Here is a 14,902-nt window from a genome sequence, read left to right as displayed (position 1 = left end):
ACCCGCCCCTCCTTTCGCCTGGCTCCGCCCCCTCAGGGGACCTGGGGTGCAAGTGTCCGCTCAGTTCCGTGCAGTCCATTCCGCTTGTGACAAGCCCAAGGCAGCACCCCAGTCCTGCCCTTCCCTCCCCGCTTGTAACACTCAGCTGGTCTTTTATATGGGGGACCTCACCTCCGACTCTCACCTCCTCTGCCTTCAAACTGGGAGTGGTGCATTGGTCTGTTAAATCATTTGGCTGATCCTGCAGATTTCTTTAAATCAAAAACTTCACAAAGGAGCTCCAGCACACTTAGCTGGTGGTGGCCCCTATATATGTATAGATAGATGTATGTGTATTCTTATGGTTCAGGTGTCCCGTTATTCACTACTGACTGTATGTGGCAGTACATATGTTCTTGGATCTGGTATAATTTCAGTATTTCCTCAATGTGTCTAGTACATCCTTGATGTTTTAATTAATTGTACTAGGACTGTGATATTTCCAGCCATTAAACTATTTCCCATTCTCACTAATGACCAAATCGAGTTCTTTTTACTCAGACAGCAATACCATTGACACTAATGGGATGGTTGTCTTTAATAAGCCTTGCAGGTTTTTGGTCCACTCCTGACTATAGATATAGTGATATTCAGATGGTGAAAAGCATCTCCAAGCTGTTAAAATATGTTTTTCTGCATACATAAAATACAAAATGGGAGCAATAGCAAAAGCATTTTTTGGAGATTATTGATACACTTGCATTAAAGTAAATGTTGGCAATTCTTTTACAAAAGGTCCTCTTTTGGGGAAACAAATGCACGTTTATGAAAATTTTTAGCCATATACCTTTTGCATTAGTCTACTTACCAACAAATCTGCATGTGATACTCAGAGCAAAGGAATTAGTGAATGAGCCAGTATTCTAGCTGTTTTACTGTATTTTACTGTTTTTGGAGATCAATACAATTTCCATTGAGATTGCTCCTCTGCAGCTCACTGAAAGACAGAGTGAGAGCAGCTAAATTTCTATATTGATTTCTGCGCATAGATCCAATGAAACATATTACAAGTAAAAGAAGAAACACATAAATCAAAGAGAGTGACGTGAGCAACACTGGAACAAAATGTACTGTTATTCTCCTGACAGCACTTTATTATGTTAGGCCAGGAAATCTGCAGCCTTTTTTAAAGACATCTTCATTATCCCATAGGTGGGGGTCAGAGACACTTCTAAGTGATTGTGAAATCTCTGGGTGTGACTGCTAAATATCAGACCACTGCTGTGGTTGGTTGTCAAATGAGGTGTATATTTATATATTAGTGATGAATACCTGAAGAGAATCATAGATATCTGTCTAATGAAGACTCAACTGTGGTGACTTTGGGCTAGATTGTGACTAGTACTACACACCTACACAGAAGACAAAAAAAAACCCAACCCTTAACTCCTGCCTTGGCTAACATGGACATTGAGGCCAGGCATAAAGGAGTAAAAAGGCACATTCTCAGTCAGAGAAGACGGATGGGGAAGGGAACAGCCATGACTTTTGCTGAGCTGCACAGCTGAACTCACATAAGGAGTGGGGGACATAATTTGCTACAGACCAGTGACAATTCCTTCCAATCTCTCCCTGGAGCAAACGGAAGCAAAAAATTGTGCCTGAGAGTTGTCTCTGAAAGCACGACTCCCATGTCTACACCTGGGATGCTGCAACTCACACACCCCTTGCTCAGAGCTGCCCCTTCAGGTGCAATCTAGCCTTTAAAGATTTGAATTCTGATACAAGTCACATGCAGAAGTTCATATTTATTAGAAATAATATTTTCTGCATAAATAATAGAGCAATGATACAAGGGTGATTCTTAAGTGCTTAAGTGACTTAGGAGCACATGTCTCATTGGCTTTTAATTCCATTTAAATTCTCAAGGAAACTGTAAATAGATCAGCCATGGCATATTGCTGATTGAGCTTCATCTAAACGACAATTCTGAAAGTGAAAATTAATTTTATTAGACCTAACCAATGCTGTAAGTAAACATTGCATTTTCTTCCTTGTTTCTGGTTTCAGAGTGGTAGCCATGTTAGTATGTATCAGCAAAAAGAATCACAATACTCCAAAAAAAAAACCCTTCAAAAACAGACTCCAATGAGAAACTGCAGAATTGGAATTAATTTGCTAACTTGACACCATTAAATTAGGCTTGAATAAAGACTGGGCATGGATGAGTCATTACACAAAGTAAAACCTATTTCCTCATGCTAATTTTTCCCCTACTGTTACTCACACCTTCTTGTCAACTGTTGGAAATGGGCCATTCTGATTATCACTACAAAGGTTTTTCTTCTCCTGCTGATAATAGCCCACCTTAATTGATTACTCTGGTTATAGTTAATATGGAAACACCCATTGTCCATGTCCTCTGTGCATATACATCTTCCTACTGTATTTTCCACTGCATGCACCCGATGAAGTGAGTTTTAGCCCATGAAAGCTTATGCTCAAATAAATTTGTTAGTCTCTAAGATGCCACAAGTACTCCTCATTCTTTTTTCTTGTTTCTGTTACTGAAGTGACACCTAAAATAAGATTGGCTAAGATTATGGGAGATGATAACCCATAAAAAGTGTTTGCCCTATAAAACAGCTTAGCCAGTTAACAAAGCAAGTCAAAATAAAGGGAGAAAATGAGAATCACTAGCATGAAAATATTACAAGGTCCAATAATTGTATTTTATTGTAATCACTTGTAACTCACTTTACTGCTCCTATATGCAAGCAAATACATTAGAACAAGCTTCCTAAAATATTGTTTGTACAAAATATAGCACTACACTGAATTATTTAATTCAATGAGATGATGTGTAGTTATAACTGTTTGTGCTGTGGCTGCTTCATTTCTCCCGCCTCCCAGGCTTGTGGTGCCAATCAGTTTAAGCGCTGCAAGCCTGGGAGGTGGGAGAAGTGAAGCAGCGACATTGTGCTCGGGGAGGAGGCGGAGCAGGAGTAAGCTGGAGTGAACAGCTGCTGCACGGGGGGGTGCCTCAAGGCGGAGAGGGGGTGGGGAGCTGCCGTGGGGAGGGCGCTTCAGGGCGGAGAGGGGGAGCTGCTGTTGGGAGGGGATACCTCAGGGCAGGGGGGACAGGGAGCAGCAGCAGGGCTCAGGGACGGGGGAGGGCGCAAGGTGGAAGTTTTGCCTAGGGCGTGAAACATCTTTGCACCAGCCCTGTATGTACATGAGTAACTCATGTAGTCCCATTCGATAGGGCTATTTATATGAATAAATGTTTGCAGGATTTGGCCCTTAGTAAGACTGTCATTTTTCTTGTATTGTTTTTTACTCAATGGACCACAGGCATTGGTTTGGTGAAAAGGTACAGAAAAGGGCAACAAAAATTATTTTATGCGTATGGAATAGCTTCCATATGAGGAGAGATTAATAAGACTGGGACTTTTTAGCTTGGAAAAGAGTTGACTAAGGGGGGATATGATCAAGGTCTATAAAATCATGATGGATGTGGAGAAAGTGAATAAGTGTTATTTACTCCTTCTCAAAATACAAGAACTAGGGGTCATAAAATGGAACTAATAGGCAGAATGTTTAAAACAAACAAGGAAGTATTTCTTCACACAACTCACAGACAACCTGTGGAGCTCCTTGCCAGAGGATGTTGTGAAGGCCAAGACTATAACAGGGTTAAAAAAAGGACTAGATACATTCATAGAAAATAGGTCCCTCAATGGCTATTAGCCAGGAAGGGCAGGGATGTAAATTCATGCTCTGAAGTGGCCCAAGCTTCTGTTTGCCAGGAGCTGGGAGTGGGCAACAGGCGATGGATCACTTGATAATTACCTGTTCTGTTCATTCCCTCTGAGGCACCTGGCATTGACCACGGTTGGAAGACAGGATACTGGACTAGATGGACCATTGGTCTGGTCTAGTATGGCCTCTATTATGTTCTTATGAGTGTGTGTGTAGTGACAACTCAAAATAATATGAGACATGTAATTTTTTCACACAGAGCAGATTGTAATCAATTTTGCTGTTTCAGATATTTCCTGCTAGTTAGTTTTTTCTTATTTTAAACTTTTCTTTAGTTTAACATGTCTTTATTTGGTGAGCTATCACTGTTAAATTATTGCTGCTGCTTTGTGCCCAAATACAGCAAATCTCTAGAGTGCCAGTAGCATGCCAGGTGTACCAAGACTCGGAAGCAAGCACTGTAGGGGTTTCAGGAACAAGGCCTTGTACACACTAGCCCTAGGGAGGCCCCAAAAACCACTCAGACACACAGCTAAGGGAAAGGGTATTTTACTTGGCTGGAAGGAAAGGGTAAGCTTGCAAATATCATAGGCACAAAGCCTAGGCTTAAAAAGTTACAATTCTAAGTGAGCAATAATGTTATGTGTTTGGGCCCTGGAGGCAGTCCAGTCAAGAGTCAGGGCTCTTCAGACCTAGCCCTTGGAGTGCTCTCTCCAGTCCAGTTTCTATTCAAAGCAAATAGGATTTTGTGGGTTTCCAGGCCAGGTTCAGTTAGTGTCTCTCATTGGGCCCCTCTGCACTGACTCCCTGCCCAGCCACTGCTGCTCCCCCACAAGCCCCACATAGACCTGTACTGTCTGGCAGCCACAGCCTGTTCCATACATGGTTCTGCATATGATTCCTGTCTCCACCTTCTTGCCAGCTCCTTCTTGCTGGACAAGGTTGAGAGGCAACTAGAGACAGAGTATATGTTTGTGAAACAAAAAAAAGCCACGCAACTCAAGACACAGCCAATCATCACCTTGGACATTTTGCTTGTGTGTCTTTACCCTTTCCCTTAGCTTTTGTCTGTCTGGCTCTCTTTTTAGATTGCAAAATCTTTGTAGTGGGGGCAGCAACTGTGCCTTCCTTTATGTTTCTTCAGTGTTTAGCGCACTGTGGCCGTCACCGGAAACAAATAATAACAATAAGCCAATTATAAGAATGTAGAAGCCAGTGAAGTATCATGGGGTACCAGGTTAGTCTGTATCCACAAAAACAGTGGAGAGTCTGGTAGCACCTTAAAGAGTAACAGATTTATTTGGGCATAAACTTTCATGGGTAAAAACCCCACTTCTTCCGATGCAAGTGAAGAGATCCAAGCAGGGTAATGATGTGGGCTGAATAGCAGGAGAGAAAGGTGACTTTTGCCACAGCTTTTTGGATGTTCTGGAAGGGAACAAATTAAGGAGGTATTATTTACCCCTTCACATAACACAAGGACTAGGGGGTTTCTTAATGAAATTAATAGGCAGTAAGTTTAAAACAAACATAAGGAAATACTTCTTCACATAGCGCACAGTCAGCCTGTGAAACTCGTTGCCAGGGGATGTTCTGAAGGCCAAAAGTATAATGGGGTTCAAAAAAGAATTATAAATTCATGGAGGATAGTTCCCTCAATGGCAATTAGCCAACATGGTCAGGGATGCAACCCCATGCTCTGGGTGTCCCTAAACATCTGACTGACAGAAGCTGGGACTGGATGACAGAGGAGGGATCACTCCATAAATTGCCCTGTTCATTGCCTCTGAAGCATTTGGCACCTGCCACTGTCAGAAGACAGGACACTAGGCTAGATGGGCCTTTGGTCTGACCCAGTATGGCCATTCTTATGAGAAATGAGGAGGAAGTTGTAGTAGTCATGGCCAAGGATGACCAAGGCCTGGATATGGTCTTAACAGGAAGAATGGAGATGAAAAGAATAATTTTAGAGATGTCGTAAAGGCAGAACTGAGATTTGACAGCAGCCTGACATATGGGGAAGAGAAGGGAGGGGAGAATTAAAACGAAATTAAAACAACATATAGAATAAAATCCCAAATCTAAATTTGCATAGATTTGGTTTATATGACCAGGACACATTTTGGATTCACTTGCATAAAATTATACTATGCATATTGCTCTAACCCCTAATGAAGCCACTCAAGTGATGCAAAGGGAGCGGGATTTCTCCCAATTGGAGAATATTATTTCAATATGAGAAGAGTCCTAGCAATCATAGAGCCAGCATAGACAACTCCTAAAGCCCTCTCCCTGCATCCCCAACTGTGCTCAACTGGTGGACAGTCCCTTGGCGACTCAACACTTGGCATAGTCCGGAGCAGCCTACCATGGCTTTCTCTCAGGCAAAACTGTCAGAGAATTTGGGGCTATAACTGGCTCCTCGAGTGCCCTCCCCACTGCTGCACTGAATGGATCTTGGACACAGAAGAGAATCTGGCCCTCCGCCCTTCATGTGAGAGTTCATAACTGAGGGATCCTGTAGACGCAGATTGCCTGATTCCTGATTCACTTTCCCCTGAGCAGAGGAGCCAGAAGTCCCTTTAGAGAATGGCACAGATGAAATCTGAGCTTTAAACTCATTGTCCACACCTTGACAGGAAGCACCAGAGGCTTCCAACAAATCACCTCTGTTTTGTTTTTATTCCCAGGAGAATCATCCTGTTTGCCTGCAGTAGTTTATCTAATAAAACTACTTCTCTCTCCCTCAGCCTCTGAACTAGGAAAATCCTGTTTTCTGAAATCAATCAATGGGCAAGATCTGTAAAGTGGGGGGAGCTGAACATCTTTCCTTAGCTAAACAGGGGGCCAACACACTTTTGTTTATACATCTGCTACTTTGGTGGCCAAGAACTCATTAAATACAAGACCCCAAAACAGTGAAGCCTCTTGGAAAGGGATTGGGCAAGAGGCTGGCAGCTGTCAGTCTCTCCCCCCTCCCTTTCCTCTCCGACTCAGTCACGACTCCTCTCCCCAGAGCTGCCATTAGCACCTCCCAGGCAGCCAAGATCCTGGCTTTAGGAGCCTAGCCAGGACAACTAACAGCAGCAGGGCAGACAGGCAGCCTTTTGTTTCCTTAATTATTCCAAACAACATCCTGGGGGAGATATGGGCTGGCGCTGAGGTTCGTAGCCTTTGCTGCTTTAGCCCAGGAGCTTTATAAATGGCCTCTGTGTATATTTTCCCAATGGGCCATTTCAATCCAGCAGCACCTTGCTCAGCAGGGAATGTCAGGTTAAAACACTGTAACACACAGACTGTGCATGAACACAAGTATGGCTAAGCACTAGGGCCCAGAGCCTCAGAGGTATTTAGACACCTAACTCCTGTTGATTTCACCTTTGATGATCTGGGCCTAGGCCACCCATTGATTTTCACATAAGGGTGCCAAAGGTTAGGCACCTAAATGCACATTTTACCTAATTAAAACTGGTCTGATTTTCAGAGGTACTAAGCATCAAAAATTCCCATTGACTTGACTGGGATGTGTGAATGTTCAACACCTCTGCCAATCAGGTCACTTTCATTTAGTTGACAAATATGGATTTACCTCTAACTTTGGGCAACCAAATTTGAAAAGTTTGGCTTCTGGTCTTGAGCTGTTAAGCCTATTCCCTTCATGTCCTAAACACTTGCCTGGAGGCTGTGAGTCTTGGTAGTACATTTAGTACCCAAGGCCCTGTGCCAAGCAACACATGCAGAGCTCCATCCAGTGTCCTTCCCTCCTGGGACTGTTACTCCCGACCCATTCTTCCCCGCTCCACCACTGCAGTTTTAACAACAACAGGCCCTTCATCCAGCCAGATCCTGCAGTATGTGTCTGCAATCCCTTTCAGGTTGTGGCAACAACAAAAAGAAGCCTTCACTTGTTTATCTAGTTCAACCTGATGATGCTGTGACCTCCGGTCATCTCCTTCCTGTTTGGAACAGGAAGTCAAGAGGTGAAGCTGAAGCACAACTTTCAAGGCAGTAAACATAGGGAAGGCAATTAGGTAATTCAGTCTCTGTTGTGGCTCACTGGAACTGAAGTCAGACAGCAAGGTGGATGAGAAATCTGGGATAGCACTGTGACTGACATACGTATGGTGCCCCTAGCATAGTAGGATGCTATGTGACTGCCTATATCCCATAGGCCTAAGGCCTTCAGAGACTTGAAATGTGTTAAGCGCCCTGTTAATACTACACTTCGAAATGATATAAAATGTCATTTGCAAACAGCACAACTCTGCTCTGTTAGCAAATATCTCAGCCTGTTGATTGGTTGAGTAGCACTTGTATTCTTTTCGGTTGACCTTTGCCACTAAGGGAAAATATTCTGTTTACATAACTCTTTGGGAAATGTTCAAACAATTTTATTTACAATGATTTCTACAGCCAAGTAATCAGTGGTGCTAGGAGACCTTGATAGAACTCTTGTCCAGTCTTATATGACATGAGTGTAGAGCAAGAAGAAGTTGGGAAACTTTAAGGTCCAGTAATACCAATCATTCTCTTAAAGACTGAACTCCTTGAATTTTCCTGGATACTAGACCTGATCTGACTGAATGTCACAGGTCATCCTAATGGTAAATATTGTTGGCATCCTTTCGTCTGCGAGACGGTGGGAATTGCAGCCTATGATGTAGGTGGTTTGCAATGTCTCATGTAACTGAACAGTCAAATCTGAGACCTGCATGATCTTTGGCAGTTATTGCAAATGTATATATTTTGGTTGGGAGCTGAAGGCTTGCTACAAGTGTAGTGTACTCCAAAGCCATTTACATTGCTAGCACTGTAAGTATGATGGATCTCTTTTAACTTACGAACCTCAAATCCACTGAGAAGCAATACATTTCAAGGAGTTAAAAATTTCCTAAATGCATGATTGATGGCTATTGATCTGCCGAGCCAGAAGTCAACTCCTGCTGGCTAATGAAAGCCTTTACTGAAAAACAAGAAGGCTTTTTCTTAATAAATATACAAGTTTATCTTAAATAATGGTTTATTTGCCTGTTAATTTATTTCCTCTTCCTTCACCCCTCACTTAACCAGGTGGTGACCACTTTTTCTTCCTAAAGAAAGAATTGTCCCACTAGAGACAGGATCTGCTTCTGTCCAAACCCCATTCAGGGTGGTGAATGGATGAGGTTTGGAAAAGAGCAGAGCTGGATTTCAGGAAGGATGGATTATCTAATTAGCTTATCAGATTGAAGAGACCGTCCTTGATTTCCTGAGGTGTGTGGAGTCATTTTTCAGTCCATTAAAGTGGACTCGCTGAGCTCTTGCAATCAGAAGCCTAACTAGAAAGAAATACTGAGTTTTCTGCACATTTTTTTCTTTTGTAAGTCAATTAATCAATCAATTTATGATAATTTTTTTTATATGTGACCATTCTCCATCCCCTAGCCAAGCAGAAATATCATTGTTAATAACATATTACCCCTTCACTGCTTCCGGCTATTGCCAGAGTTGAATTATCTCCTCTGGACACTCAGTAACTGACACAAGATAGTGGTGCTGCCAGGGTTGCAGATTCAGCAGGAAAGGAAGTGACAGTACAGTTACTGAATTCCCCACTGGGTTTGTGTAGCTTCTGAGGCCATTCAAAGGTTAAAAATATGTTCCACTTAGTTTACTGGAGATGGATGTAGGTCTAAGAGCAAGCAGTACATGAGATTCATAGATTTGTAAATTTTTAAGACCAAAAGGGCCCATTAGATCATCCAGTCTGATCTCCTGCATAACATAAGCCATAGACAGCATGGGGAACCATCCGGGGAATTTCATTTGGAACACTAGCGATAATCTTTTGACTAGAAACTCTGTAAAAAAAGGGGAAGGAGAATTGGATGGGATGGTATATTTACTAGTGGCTTGATCCTGCCTTCAGATATACACATGCAGATCACCGAGAAATTGAATAATCTGTGTATTTGAAGGGCTAACAGTCTTCACTGGAATCCTAGGGTCCTCCAAAATGATAACCATGCAATCTTAACATTGTGTTAAAATAGTTTTTGAAAGACCATTCTCTCTCCTCTCCACGCCCCCGCCCCCGTACTCCCCATGCACACAAATGCATACTTTTTGGAGGCACAGAAATATTTCTTGTACCACACCAAAACTCCCAGGAAACATGCCCACTATCAGCTATGCTGTTGATATTACAGATACACACATCAAAAAGTGTCCACTTCACAATAGCCTGGTGCAGTGTTTGCAAGAAATGCATCAACCTCCCCATGATCTCAGTGGGAGAATAGATAAGATGACCCCTCCCTGTTGGGGTGGGAGGGGCCAGTCAGAAGAATGGATGCTCCTTCCTAACCAGAATCAGCAGAGATGGACTAGAAACCCAGCAGGACAAGGAAGCAACTCCCCAGTCACAGGAGAGAGGGCCAAAGGGTTTCCTGGAAATCCACTGCATAGCTTAGGGGAGCAGCCTAGGAATGCACCTGCTGACACCTTTCAATTCCATCATATATTTCAAATTTTCCAGATTCTGAAGCCCCCAGGTATTCTGGGTGCAAAATCCAACAGACTGGGAAAACTGAAATCCAGGAGGCTACCTGGTCGAGTATTGCCAGATTAACCATTGGGTTGCTGTTTTTCTGCAGTAATGGTGCTTCAATGATGCTATTTTCAGTTCACATTTGCAAAGTAGGTGGTAGGGGTGGGGACAGGTGAAATAATGATTTCACATCCATATCTGAAGGGAAGGCTAAGGCATACTGAATATGGAAACTTGTAGTGTGTTAACTACATAGGTGCAAAAGTGGACGGGAACACCAAACAACTGGGCTTAAATGGGTAGGAAAGGAACCGTCCCACAGCCATAGCCACATAAAAGTAAACAATGGAAGCCAAGATGTGTGAAGAAGCATCTTGTTTTCAGATTGTAGGATTCTTATACACTTCAACACTCTCTCTGCTTACCAAACAGAGTAAATGGAATGTGTGCTGTACACCCTCCAGGTTTGCCATCCTTTCTGATTTCCTCCATTTGTTCCCAAAATAATAGACAAAAAGCTTTCACTGGATATTCTGCATAAACCTAAAGTTCGCATCTTTATTGCAGGAAGTATTATGCCAGCCCTGAGGCACTGGCATCACAGGCCTTCTTACACTTTGAAATCTGTTGACTCTTATGGGCCAAAAAAGATCCCTGAACCATTCAAGAAAAGAAGACACTGAGTCCATGGTCATTGTACCTGCCAACAAGCCATACTGTATTGCAGGAAGACTGATTTTGAGGGGAGAGGAGTCAAAGCGTAGTAACAAGACACTGCACTTGCTAAGTATTAAGTCTGTTGATGACTGCAACATATTTTTTATCCAGAAAATATAACTGCAAAAAGTATGGTTTAAAAAAGTAATATTCTGTGCCAGTAACAAAGAGTCCTGTGGTACCTTATAGACTAACAGATGTATTGGAGCATAAGCTTTCATATTCACCCACGAAAGCACATGCTCCAATATGTCTGTTAGTCTATAAGGTGCCACAGGACTCTTTGTCACTTTTTACAGATCCAGACTAACATGGCTACCCCTCTGATTCTGTGCCAGGGCTTTGGAGCTGTGCTCCGGCTCTGCTCCAGCTCCAGGCAAAAACCTGCAGCCCCACTGCTCCGGAGCTGCTCCGCGCTCCAGCTCTGGGCTCCACTCCAAAGCCCTGTTCTGTGCTCCAGTTCTAGGATTCATAATATCTGCTCATGTAGAGCCTAGATACTACGGTGATTGGCATTCTACAAACAATGAATAGAAGGACAGATGGGTGGACGGACCTCTTCACTTAGGAAGTAAGAATTGCTCTCTTCACTAGATTCATAGCTTCCAAGGCCAGAAAGGACCATTATGATCATCTAGTCTGACCTCCTTTATAAAACAGGCCATAGAATTCCCCCAAAATAATTCCTAGAGAATATATTTTAGAAAAAAACATCTGATCTTGATTTAAAAATTGTCAATGGTGGAGAATTCACTATGACCCTTGGTAAATTTCAATGGTTAATTACTCTCACCCTTAAAAATGTCTGCCTTATTTTCAGTCTGAATTTGTCTAGCTTCAACTTCCAGACATTGAGTCATGTTATACCTTTCCCTGCTAGATTGAAGAGCCCATTATTAAATATCGGTATTTGTAGACTGTAATCAAGTCACCCCTTAACCTTCTCTTTGTTAAGCTAACTAGACAGAGATTTTTGAGTCTAACACTATAAGGCATGTTTTCTAATTCTTTAATTACTCTTGTAGGTCTTCTCTGAATCCTCTCCAACTAATAAACATCCTTCCATAATTATAGACACCAGAACTGGACACAGTATTCCAACAGTGGTCACACCAGTGCATTAGCTCTTTTGGCCAAAGTTAATGTTCAGCTGATTATTCACCCTGGTCTCCAGACCTTTTTCAGAGTCACTGCTTCCCAGGACAGAGTCCCCCATCATATCACTATGATCTACATTCTGTGTTCCTTCTCTGTTTTACTTTTACAAAAGGTGACTATAACCATTGCTATGCCCTCACTGTATGTATGTTAATATGGTGTGTCTTTTCTTTCTTGTCTTTTTGCCTTACTTCTGTATTACTGCTACTCTTTGTTTCATACACAGCTTGTAAAAACAGCTTTGTTGCCTGCTAGTCATCTTTTCTAAAGAGCTAATAAGATTTTTCTTTTTCAGGCAAATCTGTGAAAGTATTGTAACTACAGCAGTGCAAAACTATTTCAAGCAACTCAAACCATGGATGTCGAAATATGTTTGGGGGATAAAATGCCTACTGAAGTGAAGTGATAACACACAGTTATAAAAGGAAACAAGTGAGCAAATATAGGTCTAGGGTTTCTAACTGGCAGCTGACAACTACTGATTAAAAACAAGTTTGTTGATGAAAAAGCTTTGCATTCCGTTTCCTTTCCTTAACCCAGTTTGGACCTGTTTGAGCACAGATTCCTTGAATCAGTCCCAGACACCCAGATGAACACCACATTCTTTCTTTGGCATATATAGAGGAGTCTAGGAGGTTTACCACTCTCTGAAGATGCAGTCAGCGAAAGTCACTTTCTGTAGCCTCTAGCTTTCCCCTTGGCTCTGCATGTCATCAGGAAAAGTGAGTATAGGCTCACTACTTTCTCTTCCGCCCTTTTAACTCCACATGTTTCCTGACCCTTGGCTGTTCTGCTGGGAGGGTTGCCACCTGCGCACCAGCTCTGTTAACACAATGACATCCTGTACCTTCCATATGTCCAGAATTCATTATTTTCATTAAACTATCCTGTATGACAGTTACATGACACAGGCATGCTTGATGTTGTACCATCTTTGTAATGTACAAACAAAACCAGATTATTGTTGTGCTTCCCCCTTTTTTCTAGCAATGGAAGTAACTGAACTGTCATGCCTAAAACACCTTGCATTACACTATCCAACTCATTGTTCTTTTTAAATATAGTAGAAATAAGCTACTTGAAAAGCAAAATCTACCTACCAATGTCTAATGGGAAGACTAGAAATAGCAAAATGCAATGTAACGATCTTAGTACTTATGGAATGATTTCTGAGCACTGCTCTCCAACAGGTATTTTCAGTTTTTCATTTCATTTCCTGCTGCAGTGCTTCTAAGGGAAATATTGCTGAGTAGGATACGGGGATCGATGGGAGTGCCCTCTATGTATACTGTGTGAACAGCAAAATACCTACCCTAACAATGGACAACAAACCTGTCTTCAGACATCTGGGAAGGAGATCAGCTCTAGTTTGCACAACTGTTTATTCTCATTTACAGATGCAAAAAGGAAGCATTTGGAATAACTGGCTCATCCATTGCTGTTTACTGATACTGAGTCCAACCCTGAGGCCCTTACACACATATGAAGACCCACTGATTGTGACTGGAACTACTCACACACTAGTGGTGTTGAGAATTGTTCCCTGGCTGTTTACAAGTTTTGGGTTATTAATATTAACATTTTAGTGTGTTTTCATTGAGGGGAAAAAAAGATGTCAAAGAGAACTTTGTTTTTCCTTTACCTCTGCATTCCCAGCCTGATCTGTTGGATGTAGACAGATTTCCTGCTTCTAGGCAGATGTAGTATTCCCAACCCCAAATGTTCAAAAATCATGAGTCATGCTCATCAAAAATCATGAGATTGGCCTTAAAATCATGTGATTATATAAAAATAATGGATTTGGTGTTCTTTTTATTTGTCTTCTGCTCTTTGAACCTTTAGGGTGCCCAGGGGATCACATTTCGAAGCTTTCTCCACAGCAACAAGGGCTATAAACTTACTTTTTCTTTAAGAATGAAGACTGCAGTCATCACATATCCACTTGATTCCAGGAGCTGGGGCTTTAAGGAAAATAATAATTATCATGAGACTCATGACAAAATCATGAGAGTTGGCAACACTGCAGATGAGTTGTGTTGCTTCTTTAAGACACTCTTGTTATGCTGGCAAGACAGAAGAGAGCAGCTGCAGCTGAGGAGAATGGTGGTAGCTGTGGTCAAGGATGATGGCTCCACCATGGTTCTCTTACTGTTTCAGGGACTGACAGCTGGAAGACCTCATCCTTTGTCTGCCTTTCTCACTGTACTTGGACTGGGTTTGATGAAACTGCCCAGCAATTCAAACAAGAATGTGTGTTTGCATGCAAAGCTTTCAAGAATTTCTGTCAAACTGTTGGTTTCTATAACCAGATGGAGAAACAAATCAGCCTGAAACAAGCACAGAGCTAAGAGGGAAAAGCATTTGGTCCCAAAGTACTGAGGATTTCTATATCAAAGAAAAGTTTTTCTTTTCAATCTCCTTAGAGATCATGATCACCTTTTCTCTCATCTATAGCCCAATCTCAGTTGGTGGCTGCTATTCTGTTATCTAAACTATAAGTGCAGTACTTCCTGATCTCTCACTTGTGTGGATGTCTGTTACCTGTTTTCCTATTTGGCAGAACTGACTCTATCAGACACATGCCTCTCACCTGCTTGGACTTGGTTCTTGTACACATTGTCTGTATGACCTACAATTATGTCCAAAACCAGACTTGGTTTAGTACTGTACCCTACTACAGTTTGTTAGCTAATTATTCTGACCCTTTGTAATTTACATGGGGACTGCTGCTGCTTTTCAGAGGATATTCTCTATTCA

Source organism: Gopherus flavomarginatus, chromosome 3, assembly GCF_025201925.1.
Source record: "Gopherus flavomarginatus isolate rGopFla2 chromosome 3, rGopFla2.mat.asm, whole genome shotgun sequence".
NCBI lineage: Eukaryota > Metazoa > Chordata > Testudines > Testudinidae > Gopherus > Gopherus flavomarginatus.
The sequence above is the reverse complement of the archived record's forward strand: the minus strand, read 5'-3'. Positions refer to the sequence as shown.